Genomic DNA, 18,424 nt, shown 5'->3' on the forward strand with positions numbered 1-18,424 from the left:
GTGGGGATTTTTCTATAAAGTAGTTCGGGACTTTTAAAGCATTCACTCAATTGTGAGACCCAGACGGCATGGACACAGCATTCATCATACGAATACAAACTACCGAACACCGGACCACCCTGCTACCTAAATATGTTGTAATTAACCTAATTTACCTGATCGGCGAATCCAGTCTTCATGGGAAACACACGAACGCTTTGTTTAAGTCCCTGGGTGGCCGCCATTTCTGGACTTTTACACGTGGCCACGGCCATCTTAACTCCCGAACAGCGGTGTTTTGCCGTTGAGTCTCCGGAACTAAAATCGGACACTCGAGTAGGCGAACACCGCTGAGACCTCCATAGTACCAGAAATCCGTGCCAAAACTACCAAACGCCCTGCTGTTCGGTAAAAAGACTAAGTAGCATATGGGGATTCTGGCGAACGTCAAGATACTCACGGATGGCAAGCCTTTTGGGACTTTTTAACCCACGAACAAGGACCGACCGCAGGGCCAAAACTTATGGAACTGTTTTCGGCTATTGTGCCTGTGCGGTCGGTCAAAACTTTAAAGTTCCATAACTCCCGAACCTGTTACCCGAACTGGATGATGTTTAAATATGTTGCTCCCCCAGATTAGGGCTATTAGGATTTATGAATGTACCCCAGATATTTGGGGTACATCCAAAACTGGGGGGAAAATGTATCTTTGTTAATTATGTTAAAGGTTTATCTGAGGGCACCGGGGTCTAGACCTCGCGAGCGAGCCACACAATTAGCCCATAATACCCCAGAAGCAACGTGACAATGGGGCCAGGCCAACACCTCCTAGCCCTACCCTCCAGTCCCATCGAACAGACCAACTAAGCCAACCAGAGAACGACACCTTTGCCTGAAAACAGGGCAACCTATCCAGTATGGGCTAGCCTAACAACATAATGGGCATTACGCCTATTGCCCCCTACTCACATCATACAGACATAACTTTGTGACACCACAATTCATTCACATGTTAACTAGTTACTACTGTAAAACATAACATGTCACTAAATAAGCACACACCAGTCACTCTACTGCTATTACCAATACTCTGCTCCAACATGTGTACCTCTTTTTTCTTTTTTTTTTTCTTCATAGCTGATTTAACTACTGTTAGCCTGTTATACCTTATAATTATAAAATGTGCAACTGTTTAACTATGTCAAAGTTTGACCCGGAATTGCCAGCAGCTGCTATCGTGGCGCTGCAGGCGTGTTTGTAACCAATTGCACGAGAAAATAAAGAATTACAAAAAAAGGTTTATCTGAGGGGAGGAGATGTGTGGGTTGTACCTTATATTTTATTGGTTACTGTGTTAATTATGTAGGTGTCTCCCTTGCATGGGCAGCATCACATAAAAGGAGAGTGTATGCCATTAAAATTCAGTTCTTCTTGACCCTTCAAAACTTAGCCTTGTCTCGTTCTTGAAAGGGGATTTACAGCATAATCACCTGGCTCTTTTAAGAGCTCTGCCTGACTCTTTACTTGGATCCAGTAAATGGGAATAAGCAACTCCACTACTACACAGCGACTTGCCGGGAAAAAGGACGTCTCCGACGGCTGATACCCTCTTACTAACTGGATAGCCGTTACAGAAGTGCTCACTAACACAGATTTAGTCAGATTTATGAACAAAATTTGAGAGAAACAGGCCTTGTGTACATAGAAAAAGTCTTAGATCTTTGAGTTCAGCTCATGAAAATGGGGACAAAAACAAAAGTGTTGCGTTTATCATTTTGTTCAGTGTATATATCCTTGTAATTGTCTTATTTATATTTAAATCCCCCCTCTTATAATATTGTAAAGCGCTACGGAATCTGATGGCGCTATTTAAATGGCAATAATAATATCTCAAAATACACTTATTATGAAATCATATATAAACATTATATATGTATAATATATTGTAAAATGGTTTAATTAATTTATAATATACTATACATATATAGGAAATAAAAGTGTGTGTGTGTGTGTATATATATATATAAAAGGTTAGTGCACTCTTGCTTAAATTTTTCCAATGCCGGGTGCAAAAATAGCCTGAGCTCCAAGCCCATAAGTAATCATGTGAGTGGCTGCTCTCCAGACTTAAAACTTCAATATTTTATTTCAAACGGTTTAAAAATATGACCAATGTTTCAGTCCTCATTCAGGACTTTCTTCAGGGTCAAACAAAAAATTATTGTTTGTTTGATCCTGAAGAAAGTCCTGAATGATGACTGAAACGTTGGTCATATTTTTAAGCCGTTTGAAATAAAATATTGAAGTTTTAAGTCTCCGGAGAGCAGCCACTGAAGTGATTACATATACACACATATATATATATGTATAAGCACAAGCACACGTATTATATACACACGTATTATGTGTGTGTGTGTGTATACACACACACGTATTATATATATATATATATATATATATATTATAATGAGGGACCTGCCTGGCGACCCAGGCAGACAGTCCAGAGAATTTAATTGGCAATCCCTATATTTAACCCTGTAACTTCTTCAAAACACCATAAAACCTTTACGTGGCAGGGTATTGTTATACTCGGGAGACGTTGCTGAACACAAATATGAGTGTTTTAAAAAGTAAAACTTATCACGACGATGATATAGCCAGTAAAAGTGCAGTTTTTGTCTTTAAAAAATCTAATAAAAATGCTAACTTTGACCAGCATTTGTGACTTAGTGGCTAATACAAAAGAATGAAAATAACCCATTTTGAATACCCTGGGTTGTCTACATTTGCAAATGGTATGTCATGGTGGAGTTAATTTTCATTTCTGGGCTACCATACCGTCTCAAAGGCAGCAACAGAAATTGGCAAATCTTATGTTTGACCCTGTAACTTTCCAAATCACCATAAGACCTGTACTTGAGGGGTACTGTTGTACTCGTGAGACATTAGTCTACAGAAATATGAGTGTTTTAGAGCAGTAAAATGTATTATATTGAATACCATGGGTTGTCTAATTTTACAAATGGTATGGAATGATGGGATTCATTTTCATTCCTGGGCTGCCATACGATCTCAAAGACAACATAGGCCCAGCAAACCAATCTGGCAAATCTCAATGTGCAAGCATGGAAAAGGGAAAGCCCTACATTTGACTCCTGTAGGTTTTCAAAAACCCATAAAACCTGTACATTGGGGGCAGTGGCGTACATACCAGGGTCGCAGGGGTCGCGGCTGCGACCGGGCCCGGCCCACCAGGGGGCCCGGCCCACCAGGGGGCCCGGCCGCCCTGCGACCCGGTATGTACCCACTGTGGCCAGCCTCTTCCCCTGGGGGGCCCAGGAGCCGGCCACCTCAGGGCCCCCAGAGGCTGGCCGTGGTATCACCGGGCTGGCGGGCACGTAAGGGAGCACTTTCCCCTGAGTGCTCCCTCTTCAGCTCCCTCGCGCACCGCGTACTGATACCGGAGTCAGAAGATGACGTCATCTTCCGGCTCCGGTATCAGTACGCGGCGCGCGAGGGAGCTGAAGAGGGAGCACTCAGGGGAAAGTGCTCCCTCGCGCGCCCGCCAGCCAGATAACCCGCCCAGCAGCACCACCACCACTGGACCCCAGGGAATCCCCTCAGCACTTCTAAAGGTAGGGAGGCTGGGGGGATTAAATTTTTTAAAAAAAGTGAGTGTTAGTGTGTGTGAGTGTTAGTGAGTGTGTCAGTGTTAGTGAGTGTGTGTGTGTGTGTGTTAGTGAGTGTGTGAGTGTTAGTGAGTGTGTCAGTGAGTGTGTGTGTTAGTAAGTGTTAGTGAGTGTGTGTGTGTTAGTGTAGCGTTACTCACCTTTCCCAGGGGCCGGCTGCGGTCCTCTCTTCAAGCCGCGCGCGGTCCTGCGGCTGCACGAGCCGCGCGGCTCATCCGACGCTTCAGACAGGAAGGCGGGCAGTGACCGCGAGATGCGGTCACATGTCCTGCCTGAATCTAAGAGCGCGCCGCGAGTCTCGGGCGCGCTCTTAAAGAGACAGTGGGAGCCTAAATTGCCAAAAGGCTCCCATTGGCCCCTGTCATCCCACACACCCCATACACTTACCTTTTGGGGGTGTGGAAGTGACAGGAGCCAATCACATTAGTTTTGAACCTATTTATACTTACCCTTTTCCCTTAGTTCCTTGCCCTATCGTGGTTTCTGCTACAGTTCCCTTTAGCGCTTGTTGTATTGAGTTGTGTTCCTCTGTATTTGACCTTGGCTTTGTATTCTGACTTCGTTTTTGCTTTATCCTTGTCTGTTCTGTTTGCCGGCTTGCTGATTCCTGTGTACCAGACCCCGGCTAGTTCTCGTTTACACTGTCTCTTTGTGCCCTTGACCTCGGATCGTTCCTGACTCTGTACTTCTCCTATATTCGTCGAGTCCGGCCACTCTAAGGTCCGGTAGACGTATCTCTCCTCTGTGCTGTCTTCTGTTTAGCTGGATCCTGCGTGTAGGGGTATATTCTCGTTACATTACGATAGGGCCATGGACCCCGCAGATTTAGCTCAGCAGATGGCGTCCCATGAGGCTAGATTTGTAGAGCAGGATCACCGTATGGATCGGATAGCTCAGGCTCTCCAGACGCTCTTAGCTAGAACCATTCCAGCAACCACACCTAACCCTCCTACACCCCTGCTTCCTGAAGTATCTACTTTGCCTAATACTTCGGCCCATTTAACACCTCTTCCTAGGTATGGAGAGGATTCTAAGACATGCAGAGGGTTCATTAACCAAATAGAATTTCACTTTGAAATGTATCCACGTTCATTTCCCACAGAGAGGTCTAAAGTTGGGTTCTTTATGCACCAACTTACCGACAAAGCACTTGAGTGGGCAAATCCTATTTGGGAAGCTAATGGACCTATGGTGCATGATTTTCACAGTTTTCTTACAGATTTTCGCAGGACTTTTGACACTATGAAAAGGTTTAAGAATGCCGCAAGAGCATTAATGAGAGTTAAACAGGGTTCTAGGTCTGTGGCTGATTACGCTATTCAGTTTCGTACCCTTGCCTCACAGGTAGATTGGACCAACAATGGGTTAACTACTGCCTTCATGGAAGGCTTATCAGATTCTATATTGGATGAGGTAGCAGCTAAGGAGCTTCCTATTGCCTTAGAGGACCTTATTGACTACCTCATTGATATAGATAATAGGATTTGTGACAGTCTCTATACCAAGAACAGGAATAGACGTTTTGTTACACCTATTCACCCCAGAGTTAATACACCGGAGAGTGTAAAAGTATCTGAAGAGGAACCTATGCAATTAGGGGTTGCCAAACTCTCTGATAATGAAAAATTACATAGGAGAAGGGAGGGACTCTGCCTATATTGTGGTAGGAGAGACCATATGGTAAAGGAATGTCCTTTGCTCCCGGAAAACTCTCGCACCTAAGACCTTATAGGGGACTGGCCTTGGGTGTGATTTCTAAGTCTCCTACATTGCATCCTAACCGACTGCTTTCCCTGTTTCTTTACATATGGGAGAGAGTTGTATAGTTGAAAATATTTTTTTTTTTTTTTTTTTTTGTCAATCTTTCTTTTATTGAAGCATTTGAGATGGGGTACAGAAATAAAGAGAGGGAAATGCAAGAACAGTTTACAGTATAGGGTGATTACATTGATGACTTCGAGAAAGTTACATTTCCTGGGTGGTGATGCCTCATATTTTTTTTTTTTAAATGTGTGAAACAGTAGTGTGTCTTAGCTAGTGGCTATGCCTAACCAGATAGACTATTATACAGTAACCGTAGATTGTACCATGGCTTAGGCACTTAAAAACGAATAGCATTTTACATTTGACGTCGCTAGATTGGGTATGGTAGGTAGGTACATCCACAAGACTAGGTACATGCTATCTGGGTTATCGCTGTAGACGTTAAAGATATGCTATGCACTCCAGATTAACATGTTAGACAATGTAGGTGCTAGTGGAAAATTAGGCTGATCTGCGCTTGTCAGTGCTAGTGACCATCTGTTAAGGTAACAAGTTAGCAGTTTATACCGTGCTAAGCAGTCGTATACAGTGTTTCATTAGCTACTACTTTATGCCAAACATCATGTCAGTAACCCTACTAACTAAACTAGTGGGTTGTTACGTAGCTATATAGTACGGTCGCATAGTAGTAATAACAGTTGTATAGCTAACATATCATGAGGCTTAACGAGTGAAAAATACATCATGCTGGCAAAGCTGTACTGTATATAAAAGTAAACTTAAGAGCAAGGCATGCATATATAAATTAGTGATACTGTTTGGTACAAGTGATATACTGGTATTAACTGCTAAATTAGCCCTCTCGTTTTTGGGTCTGCTAATACTATTGGAACATTGTAGGCATGTTAATAGGCAATTATAAGCAAGTCCGGAGTTAAACTATAAAGATCATAGAAAACGGTAGCCACAACAAAGAAAAGGCAAAGAAAGTAAAACCGTGGGGTTTCATAATACTGAGGGTACATGAGATAGTCCTAGTGGGTCTCGGTTTGCCTCCTCTAAGGCTTGGGTATCAGTTGGTCTCTGGTAGTCCCTTGGGGTAGCAGGCGGTCGGCGGCAGGTATGCAGGCTGTTTCTTTTGCTGAGGCTCTTCACCCTATCCCCCGTCTGGGTACCACCTGGGAGTATCTGTTGGGCCCTCCAGAGGGTGTTCCGCTGCGCCTACTGTACATGGTTCCGAGTAGCATCATGTTCTCTGTGGGCTCTGTGGTTTCTTCTGCCCGGTAACAGTTAGAGGTGGTGGCACATTGGGGGCGGTGAGGTTGCTCCCTGTAGCCCCGGGCCTGCTTATGGGCCGACATCTCCGGTCCACGGACCCGGGAACCTTGATGGGCCGGGCCCCCCCCGGAACGGGAGTGGCGGGGGGCTCCGATGGTGTTCCGCCGCCTGCGGCGGGGTGCCCTCCGTTGGTGTGGCCGATGTCTTGGGGTTACACCCCTGATGGCCCTCAGCCCGGGTAGGCCTGTAGGAGGTGTCGGTGTGCGGGTATTGGTTAGGCCCGAGGGGGCTCCCTTCTTCCCCCGACTCTCACCCCTCTGTACGTCCACCGTTGTTTGGGGAGGCGATCTGGCTCTGTGATTTTCAAGCGCTTCCCAGAAGTGCTGGAGGTGCTCATCGAGCCTCTGCAGGAATCGCTCTATGGGGCACCGATAGTTTTCTTCAGGCTGTTGCTCAATGCGGTGTGGTTGCTTGCCTCGGGTCCATTGTCGGCCCTGCACCTTAGTGGCATTTTCGTCCGCCATCTTGTGGGGTGCGTTGTTCGCCGATCGGGCGTTTGGCGCTTGCAATAGGGGCAGGTCCGTTCAGTGGGGACCGGTTTTGGTACAAGCTGGGGCGGACCGGGATCTCCCCCACCGGTCCGGGGGGGGGAGCAGGGCTGTGTTGTACGTTTGGGAGGGCTCTAGGTCGCGCAGAGCAGGGGATCGGCCGCCTCACCCGTCCGGCGATACTACTAGGCCTCACTCCCGTCGGACGCTCCGTGCACCCACGGGCGGCAGACTCGGGGCACCTCGGCTGGCTTCTGGGGTAAGTCGATTCAGTCTACTTGTATTTGTGTGTGTTCAGGCTGGCTGGAGTGCATTTAATTCGTCTCAATAAGCAAATTGAGCTCGGAGCTCCCACGATGCACGTCCAGCCGCCATGAAGCCCAGGCCCCGCCCCCCTAGTTGAAAATATATGCGCTCTGGTTGACTCTGGGGCAGCTGAGAATTTTATAGACTCTGGTTTTGTAAAGAAAAACAACATTCCCATCAGGGAGAAGGAGATACCCTTGGCCGTTGAGGCCATAGATGGTAGACCATTGATATCTCCAGTTGTTACACATGAGACTGTACCGTTACACATGTACACAGGGGTCTTACACTATGAAACCATTCGGTTCCAGGTCATCACCTCTCCCTCTTCACAATTAGTGTTAGGGTATCCATGGTTACGTGCCCACAATCCCATTTTTGACTGGGAGACAGGGCAGATAAAATCATGGAGTGAAGCCTGCCACGAGTCTTGTACTATTGAAGTCACGCCTGTGAATTCTATTAATGTTCCTACCATTCCTCCTTTGTCTACGACTATACCCTCTCAGTATTTATCTCTAAAGACTGTCTTTGATAAAAGAGAGGCTGACAAATTACCGCCTCACAGACCCTATGATTGTGCTATTGACTTGTTGCCTGGCACTATACCTCCCAAGGGCAGGGTGTACCCTCTATCGGTTCAAGAAAAACGTGTCATGGAGGAATACATTAAAGAATCATTAGACAAGGGATTTATTAGGAGATCCTCTTCCCCGGCTGGAGCGGGGTTCTTCTTTGTATCAAAAAAAGAAGGTGATTTAAGACCTTGCATTGATTATAGAGGTCTTAATAAAATCTCCATCAAAAATGCTTACCCTATACCATTAATAACAGAATTGTTTGACAGGCTCAAACATGCTACGGTATTCACCAAATTAGATCTTAGAGGAGCATACAATTTGATACGTATAAAAAAGGACCACGTCATTATGAGTATACCGTCATGCCATTTGGACTTTGCAATGCCCCAGCAGTATTCCAAGAATTTATCAATGATGTCTTAAGAGACTTTATTCACTCATTTGTTATTGTGCACTTGGACGACATTTTAATATATTCTACAGACTTACACACTCATCACAGACATGTTATGACAGTTCTGAAGACCCTTCTTGCTAATGGTCTTTATTGTAAACTAGAGAAATGTCTATTCGACCAATCCGAAGTCCAGTTTTTGGGGTATTTGATTTCCGCTAAAGGTTTTCATATGGATCCCCAGAAGCTTGCTGCTGTCATAGAATGGCCTCTGCCGCAAGGTCTAAAAGCCATCCAGCGTTTTCTGGGTTTCTCTAATTATTATAGATGTTTTATCAAAGGTTTTTCGTCTATTGTAGCACCTATTACTCGTATGACAAAAAAGGATGGCAATACTCGTGTCTGGTCTACCGAGGCACTTCAAGCTTTTGACTTTCTTAAGACTACGTTCGCCTCTGCACCTATTTTACAGCATCCTGTCCCCTCATTGCCCTATATACTTGAAGTTGATGCTTCAGATATCGGGGTAGGAGCTGTCTTATCTCAAAGAGAGTCTCCTGAAAAGCCATTGCATCCTTGTGGCTTCTTTTCTAAACAAATGTCCAAAGCAGAGAAGAATTATGATGTGGGTAATCGCGAACTCCTTGCTATCATTTTAGCACTCAAAGAATGGAGACATTTGTTAGAAGGCACTAAGGATCCCATCCTCATATTTACGGATCATAAGAACCTGTCCTACCTTAGCGAAGCTAAAAGATTGTCTTCCAGGCAGGCTAGGTGGTCACTGTTCTTGTCCCATTTCAATTATATAATCACCTATAGGCCAGGTGATCGGAACACTAAAGCGGACGCTCTGTCCAGACAGTTTGAAACTATTAAAGATATGGGTGGAAAAATCTACCCTGGATGAGTGGAAAAAATGGTTGATATAATATTCAGACTATAATAGTATGATAGGAAGAAGTTCTCAACTGGTAAATGAGCTCCCCATTAGAGCTCTGAAACAATAAGACTTTTGATAAGGGGAATTAACCCTAAACGTACCAGGAGATCTTCTAACCATATAGGGGAAACAGCAATGTTGGTCCAGAAATGAACCTAATACGTAAACCACACACTGGAGTACGAAACTCTCTATATGTCTCATAATCTGAAATATATGATAGATTGAACACGCCAAAAAACTAAGCCAAATGTTGGATAGATATAAGTAAAAACGAATATAAATGTTGTATACAAACTGGTGCAATTAGTGTGACAGTGGATATGATCACCAGCAACAAAGTATATATGTGTTCAGCTGTGCTGTGATACTGTCTGTAATACTTAGTCTATATGATACCAGACCAATACAGAAATACAATCTAATGTTTTGCAGTGATGTCTACTGCTCAGACATTAAGTTACTGGCATCAATCTAGAATGATAAAAATAAGTGTCCTCTAGTACTTTGTAGCTTCACAAAACACCCGTTTTATTCAGTAAAAAACTATAAAATTTATTTTAACAGTATCATCAGTGATAGAAAAATTGAATGAAAACGTAATACATAGTATATATATATAAAAGCGATGGATATATCTACAGAGTCCTTTGGGATAAGCAGGATCCAAAAAGTGGTTACTCACTGCACCTCTGGCCGGTCAAGAGGTAACGGTGGAAAAAAAACCGGGAAGAAAGTTTTTAAAATCTTCGCGTGCGTCTCACTCTGGGTTGGTCTGCGTTCCCCTGGATCTCTATGAACTTGCGGCTCCTGCCGAAAATGCCTTACGCGTTTCGTGACTGAATGCTGTCACTTCATCAGAGGCTCGTAGTCTTGTGGGAGCAGTCAATGTTCTTATATAGCTCCCATTAACCAGAATATCCCGTGCAGCTGTAAACTGTCTGGATAAAAATTAGTCACTTTATCCGTGATCTTTGCAATATTTAGGATAAGGGAAGAATAAACTTCATAAATAAATGAAAAAGGAGCTAAAAAAATATAGTAAAAATAATGTCATACAATACAGTACATATAAAACATACACGCCTATAGTGTAGAATATCAATCCATACGTAAATGTACAACTGAGGGGCAGTTAATAATCCAAATCAACATTTTTTAAAATCAGGGTGAACCTAGATAGAGCACATATATTTTCAAGCGTTGTTGATTACACTGGCTCTATGAGGTTAATATTTTTGATTCGGGAGTCGAGTCTACATGTATACATGAATACATCTATACAATTACAGTAAAATTAGATAGTAGAGTGAACTTCCTCCAAATGGTGTAAAGAAATAGAGCATATTGGGGAGGGATTTTCCAGTATGATTGCAAATTATATCAAGGCAATAACAAGATAATAACAAGATACTGGATTACTTTTAACTTGCGATCTAGATGAACAAAATCTTAATCTGGAGAGTGAAGTGAATCTAAATCTAGAGGGAGATATCGATGACTTTCGGTATCACATACTTTGATACAGACTGGATACACTCAGACCTAGTATCATACCAAAATTCTAGTGATCAGACGTGACAGACAGAAATTCTAGTGATCAGACATGACAGTAGATAGCAGATAAACACTTATAGCAAGTAAACCATTATGGGGACAGACATCAGGAAGGGGGAATGTAATAAAAATCTAGATATAGAGTCCCGTTGAATTGAATTGTAGTAGGAATACATAAAAATCAAAATAAACATTGCTTAAGGGATTAAAATAAAATAAAATAATTCTCCAAATAAAATAAATAAATAAACATAAAAAAATAATAAATAAAAAAATAAATAAATAAATAAATAGATAAAATTAAAAATAAAAATAAAAATAAAAAATAAAATAAAAATAATAATAAAATTAAAATAAAAATAAAATAAAGATAAAACTAAAAATAAATATAACAATAAATAAAAATAAATATAAATAAAAATAAAAATAAAAATAAAAATAGAAATAAAAATAAAAATAAAATTAAAAATAAAAATAAATAAATATAAATGAAAATAAAAATAAAAATAAAAATAAAAATAAGAATAAAAATAAAAATAAAAATAAAAATAAATAAACTAAAAATAAAAGAACACACAAAAAAATATGAAAAATAGAAAAATAGAAAAAATAGAAAAAAAATAGAAAAAAATAGAAAAAATAAGAGGAAATAGAAAAATAGCTATAAAATTAAATCGATGAATGGATATAGTCACAGGAGGTGGTCCATCTTGATGGCACCCAACAGTGGGTAACTCGTATTCCAGTATATGACAAGGTGAATGGTGACTTGAAGTAACATACAGTTGGCTTTTAGGGGTTACTTATAGAAAGGCATTCAGCTCAAAAGCTTTTTTGAGCTGAATGCCTTTCTATAAGTAACCCCTAAAAGCCAACTGTATGTTACTTCAAGTCACCATTCACCTTGTCATATACTGGAATACGAGTTACCCACTGTTGGGTGCCATCAAGATGGACCACCTCCTGTGACTATATCCATTCATCGATTTAATTTTATAGCTATTTTTCTATTTCCTCTTATTTTTTCTATTTTTTCTATTTTTTTCTATTTTTTTTCTATTTTTTCTATTTTTCTATTTTTCATATTTTTTTGTGTGTTCTTTTATTTTTAGTTTATTTATTTTTATTTTTATTTTTATTTTTATTCTTATTTTTATTTTTATTTTTATTTTTATTTTCATTTATATTTATTTATTTTTATTTTTAATTTTATTTTTATTTTTATTTCTATTTTTATTTTTATTTTTATTTTTATTTATATTTATTTTTATTTATTGTTATATTTATTTTTAGTTTTATCTTTATTTTATTTTTATTTTTATTTTTAATTTTATCTATTTATTTATTTATTTATTTATTTTTTTATTTATTATTTTTTTATGTTTATTTATTTATTTTATTTGGAGAATTATTTTATTTTATTTTAATCCCTTAAGCAATGTTTATTTTGATTTTTATGTATTCCTACTACAATTCAATTCAACGGGACTCTATATCTAGATTTTTATTACATTCCCCCTTCCTGATGTCTGTCCCCATAATGGTTTACTTGCTATAAGTGTTTATCTGCTATCTACTGTCATGTCTGATCACTAGAATTTCTGTCTGTCACGTCTGATCACTAGAATTTTGGTATGATACTAGGTCTGAGTGTATCCAGTCTGTATCAAAGTATGTGATACCGATAGTCATCGATATCTCCCTCTAGATTTAGATTCACTTCACTCTCCAGATTAAGATTTTGTTCATCTAGATCGCAAGTTAAAAGTAATCCAGTATCTTGTTATTATCTTGTTATTGCCTTGATATAATTTGCAATCATACTGGAAAATCCCTCCCCAATATGCTCTATTTCTTTACACCATTTGGAGGAAGTTCACTCTACTATCTAATTTTACTGTAATTGTATAGATGTATTCATGTATACATGTAGACTCGACTCCCGAATCAAAAATATTAACCTCATAGAGCCAGTGTAATCAACAACGCTTGAAAATATATGTGCTCTATCTAGGTTCACCCTGATTTTAAAAAATGTTGATTTGGATTATTAACTGCCCCTCAGTTGTACATTTACGTATGGATTGATATTCTACACTATAGGCGTGTATGTTTTATATGTACTGTATTGTATGACATTATTTTTACTATATTTTTTTAGCTCCTTTTTCATTTATTTATGAAGTTTATTCTTCCGTTATCCTAAATATTGCAAAGATCACGGATAAAGTGACTAATTTTTATCCAGACAGTTTACAGCTGCACGGGATATTCTGGTTAATGGGAGCTATATAAGAACATTGACTGCTCCCACAAGACTACGAGCCTCTGATGAAGTGACAGCATTCAGTCACGAAACGCGTAAGGCATTTTCGGCAGGAGCCGCAAGTTCATAGAGATCCAGGGGAACGCAGACCAACCCAGAGTGAGACGCACGCGAAGATTTTAAAAACTTTCTTCCCGGTTTTTTTTCCACCGTTACCTCTTGACCGGCCAGAGGTGCAGTGAGTAACCACTTTTTGGATCCTGCTTATCCCAAAGGACTCTGTAGATATATCCATCGCTTTTATATATATATACTATGTATTACGTTTTCATTCAATTTTTCTATCACTGATGATACTGTTAAAATAAATTTTATAGTTTTTTACTGAATAAAACGGGTGTTTTGTGAAGCTACAAAGTACTAGAGGACACTTATTTTTATCATTCTAGATTGATGCCAGTAACTTAATGTCTGAGCAGTAGACATCACTGCAAAACATTAGATTGTATTTCTGTATTGGTCTGGTATCATATAGACTAAGTATTACAGACAGTATCACAGCACAGCTGAACACATATATACTTTGTTGCTGGTGATCATATCCACTGTCACACTAATTGCACCAGTTTGTATACAACATTTATATTCGTTTTTACTTATATCTATCCAACATTTGGCTTAGTTTTTTGGCGTGTTCAATCTATCATATATTTGAGATTATGAGACATATAGAGAGTTTCGTACTCCAGTGTGTGGTTTACGTATTAGGTTCATTTCTGGACCAACATTGCTGTTTCCCCTATATGGTTAGAAGATCTCCTGGTACGTTTAGGGTTAATTCCCCTTATCAAAAGTTTGAAACTATTGACAAACAGGAGATTGATGTCACTCCTGTCATTCCCCCAGACAGGATAATAGCTACTACTATTTTGTCTATTTCCTCGTCCCTCTTGCAGGCCATACAAGCGAAACAAAGCATGGCACCTAGCGAGAGGCCTATTGATAAATTGTTCGTTGATGTTCCCGAGAGACGGGATATTCTGTCGTTGTATCATGATACTAAGACTGCTGGACATCCTGGTATTTCCAAAACAGTGTCAGCCGTTTCTCTGTATTTTTGGTGGGATTCCTTACGTAAGGATGTCACTGACTATATATAGGTGCTTGTACTACTTGTGCCTGTATGAAATCTTCTTGTAGAGTTCCTTGTGGGCTGTTGCATCCGTTACCCGTTCCCGAGAGACCTTGGTCCAACCTATCCATGGATTTTATTGTTGAATTACCCCCTTCGAATGGTAACACAGTCATCCTGATGATAGTTGACCGGTTTTCCAAAATGGCTCACTTTGTGTCTCTTTGCAAGTTGCCCACATCCAGGGAACTGGCCCTTATCTTCGCTAGAGAAGTATTTCGGTTACATGGCATTCCCGTATCTGCTGTGTCCGATAGGGGTAGCCAATTTATTTCCAGGTTCTGGAAAGCCTTTTGTACAGAAATGGGTATTTCTCTCTCGTTTTCTTCCGCTTACCATCCCCAGTCTAATGGAGCTGCTGAACGTGCCAACCAGTCTCTGGAGCAGTACCTCCGTTGTTTTGTGTCTCACCATCAGGACAATTGGTCTGACCTGCTTCCTTGGGCTGCATTTGCTTGGAATAATGCCACTCATGATTCTTCCGGCAATAGCCCTTTTTACGTAGTCTATGGCCAGCATCCCGTTGTTCTCCCGGCTGCATTCTCCTCACAGGGCATGCCAGTTCTGGATGAGCATTTGGCTGGTTTGCGTAATACTTGGGAGCAGGTTCAGCGTTCTTTGGTTGACTCTGCTGCTCGCCAAAAGGCTCAGGCTGACAAGCATCGCAGAGCGGCTCCTTCCTATGTTGTGGGGGACAGAGTTTTGCTTTCCACGCGGAATATTCGCCTCCGGGTGCCTTCTATGAAATTGGCTCCCCGCTTCATTGGTCCTTATCGTATTATACATAAGGTTAATCCCGTTTCTTATGCCTTGGGTCTGCCTAAGAATCTGCGCATACCTAATGTTTTTCACACCTCGTTGTTGAAGCCTTACGTGCGCAACCGCTATACCCGGCATGCTCCTCCTCCCCCTCCTGTCTCTGTGGAGGGTCATGAGGAATTCAAAGTGTCTGCTGTTCTTGACTCTCGTTTCCTTAGGGGTCGGCTTCAGTACTTGGTACATTGGAAGGGTTATGGGCCTGAGGAGCGCAGTTGGATTTCTGCTGATGCTGTTCATGCTCCCCGCCTTGTGCGTTCTTTCCATTCACGTTTTCCTGCCCGACCTAGTCCTGCCCGCCCGGAGGGCGTGTCCTCAGGGGGGGGTACTGTAGCGTTACTCACCTTTCCCAGGGGCCGGCTGCGGTCCTCTCTTCAAGCCGCGCGCGGTCCTGCGGCTGCACGAGCCGCGCGCGGCTCATCCGACGCTTCAGACAGGAAGGCGGGCAGTGACCGCGAGATGCGGTCACATGTCCCGCCTGAATCTAAGAGCGCGCCGCGAGTCTCGGGCGCGCTCTTAAAGAGACAGTGGGAGCCTAAATTGCCAAAAGGCTCCCATTGGCCCCTGTCATCCCACACACCCCATACACTTACCTTTTGGGGGTGTGGAAGTGACAGGAGCCAATCACATTAGTTTTGAACCTATTTATACTTACCCTTTTCCCTTAGTTCCTTGCCCTATCGTGGTTTCTGCTACAGTTCCCTTTAGCGCTTGTTGTATTCAGTTGTGTTCCTCTGTATTTGACCTTGGCTTTGTATTCTGACTTTGTTTTTGCTTTATCCTTGTCTGTTCTGTTTGCCGGCATGCCGATTCCTGTGTACCAGACCCCGGCTAGTTCTCGTTTACGCTGTCTCTTTGTGCCCTTGACCTCGGATCGTTCCTGACTCTGTACTTCTCCTATATTCGTCGAGTCCGGCCACTCTAAGGTCCGGTAGACGTATCTCTCCTCTGTGCTGTCTTCTGTTTAGCTGGATCCTGCGTGTAGGGGTATATTCTCGTTACAGTTAGTGAGTGTGTGTGTGTGTTAGTAAGTGTTAGTGAGTGTGTGTGTGTGTGTGTGTGTGAGTGTGAGTGAGTGTGTGTGTGTGAGTGAGTGTGTGTTAGTGAGTGTATGTGTGTGTGAGTGTTAGTGAGTGTGTGTGTGTTAGTGAGTGAGTGTGTGTGTGTGTGTTAGTGAGTGTGTGTGTGTTAGTGAGTGTGTGTGTGTTAGTGTGTTAGAGAGTGTGTGTGTGTTAGTGTCAGGGTACCTGGAGTCTCTACCTTTGAGAGAGGTAGAGACTTAGAAGGTTATCCGTCCGGACGCCATGTCTCCTCGGTCTCCCGCGGTTCACTCGGTCTTGCTAACGCCGGCCGCGAGGGAGTCACTTCCTTTTATAACAGAAGGACCGGAGGTAGACGTCATGACGCTAACCCGAAACATCCTGCCACTCAAATCTCGGGAGACGAATCAGGACTCGCCGGAGGCGTGTCCCCTCTCCCTAGCCAGGATACTTAACGGTGGTTCTCTCATTCACTCATTGCCCTGTCGTGGTTCTAGTCCGCCTAGTCACACAGTGCTTTATTATTCACTTGTCTTTTGGTTCTGACCCGGCTTTGTTGTTTACTCTCCTGCCTTTCTGTTATCCTTGACCCGGCTTGTCTCTCGCTTACCTGTCCTCTGTTATCCTCGACCTCGGCTTGTCTCTGACCATTCTATTGTAGTTATACGTTAGTCCGGCCATTCTAAGGACCGGTATACGTATCAGCTACTCTTTGTACTCTGCGTGTTGGATCCCTGACCCGATCCTGACATTACGACAGGGCCATGGATCCTGCAGGTACAAATTGTCAGCTTGGTTCTCCTGATCCTAGGTTTGACGCCATGGATCATAGGATGGATCAGATGGCTCTGGCACTACAGGCGCTGCTGTCTCGCCCTATTAATCCACCTGAGGAGAGGCGTAACACTTCTGCTTCTTCTGTGGGTTCAGGGTTAGAGGTAGCTACTGTAGGTGCTTCTTCCCAAGTTACCCCACCTGTACGTTATGCTGGTTCCCCTGAGAGGTGTCGTGGCTTTTTGAACCAGATCAGTATTCATTTCGAGCTACAGCCCCGTTCATACCCTACTGATAGGGCAAAGGTGGGATTTATTATTACCTTACTCATTGAGAAAGCTCTGAGATGGGCGAATCCGTTGTGGGAGAATGATAATCCATTAGTCTATAACTATAATTCCTTTGTAGCTGCTTTTAAAAGAACTTTTGACCCTCCTGGCAGGAAGGCCAATGCAGCCAGATTACTGTTGCGCCTTAGACAAGACAACCAAACACTTGTGGATTATGCACTAGAGTTCAGGTCTTTGGCGGCAGAGGTAAAATGGAATGAACAGGCCTATATAGACGTATTCTTAAATGGATTATCTGATGTAATACTTGATGAGGTAGCTACAAGAGAACTTCCCGAGAATCTGGAGGACTTAATTTCCTTTATCTCCCGTATTGACGAACGCCTAAGGGAGAGACAGAATACTCGAGATAGAACCACTAAATCTTTCTCTAGACTAGTACCATCATTTCAAGTTGCTGAAACCAAAGATCCACAGGTTTCAGAACCTATGCAGTTAGGCCTTACTCGTCTCTCAGAGGAGGAGAGACAGTACAGGAGAAGAGAGGGACTGTGTATGTATTGTGGGTTCAGAGGTCATGTACGTTTGAGCTGTCCCAGCCGTCCGGGAAACGCTCGCACCTAAGTTTCTCTAGAGGACAGACCTTGGGTGTTTCGATTTTGTCCTCTACTCATAACTACAAAGAACATAGACTCCTATTACCGGTCTCTTTAACTTGGGAGGAGGGAACTTTAGAAACTATGGCATTGATAGACTCCGGCGCTGCTGAGAGTTTTATCGACCAAAAGTTTCTCACCAAACACACTATCCCATCCCAGTTAAGGAAGACACCCTTGGCTGTTGAAGCCATTGATGGTAGACCTTTAGTTGAGCCTGTGATTTCCCGGGAGACCACACCTCTTTACTTAACTATTGGTATTCTACACAAGGAGGAAATATCCCTACTACTCATTTCATCCCCTTCTGTTCCCATAGTCCTGGGATACTCCTGGCTTAAGAAACATAAC

The sequence above is a fragment of the Pelobates fuscus genome, chromosome 1 (assembly GCF_036172605.1).
Source record: "Pelobates fuscus isolate aPelFus1 chromosome 1, aPelFus1.pri, whole genome shotgun sequence".
Classification (NCBI taxonomy): Eukaryota; Metazoa; Chordata; class Amphibia; order Anura; family Pelobatidae; genus Pelobates; species Pelobates fuscus.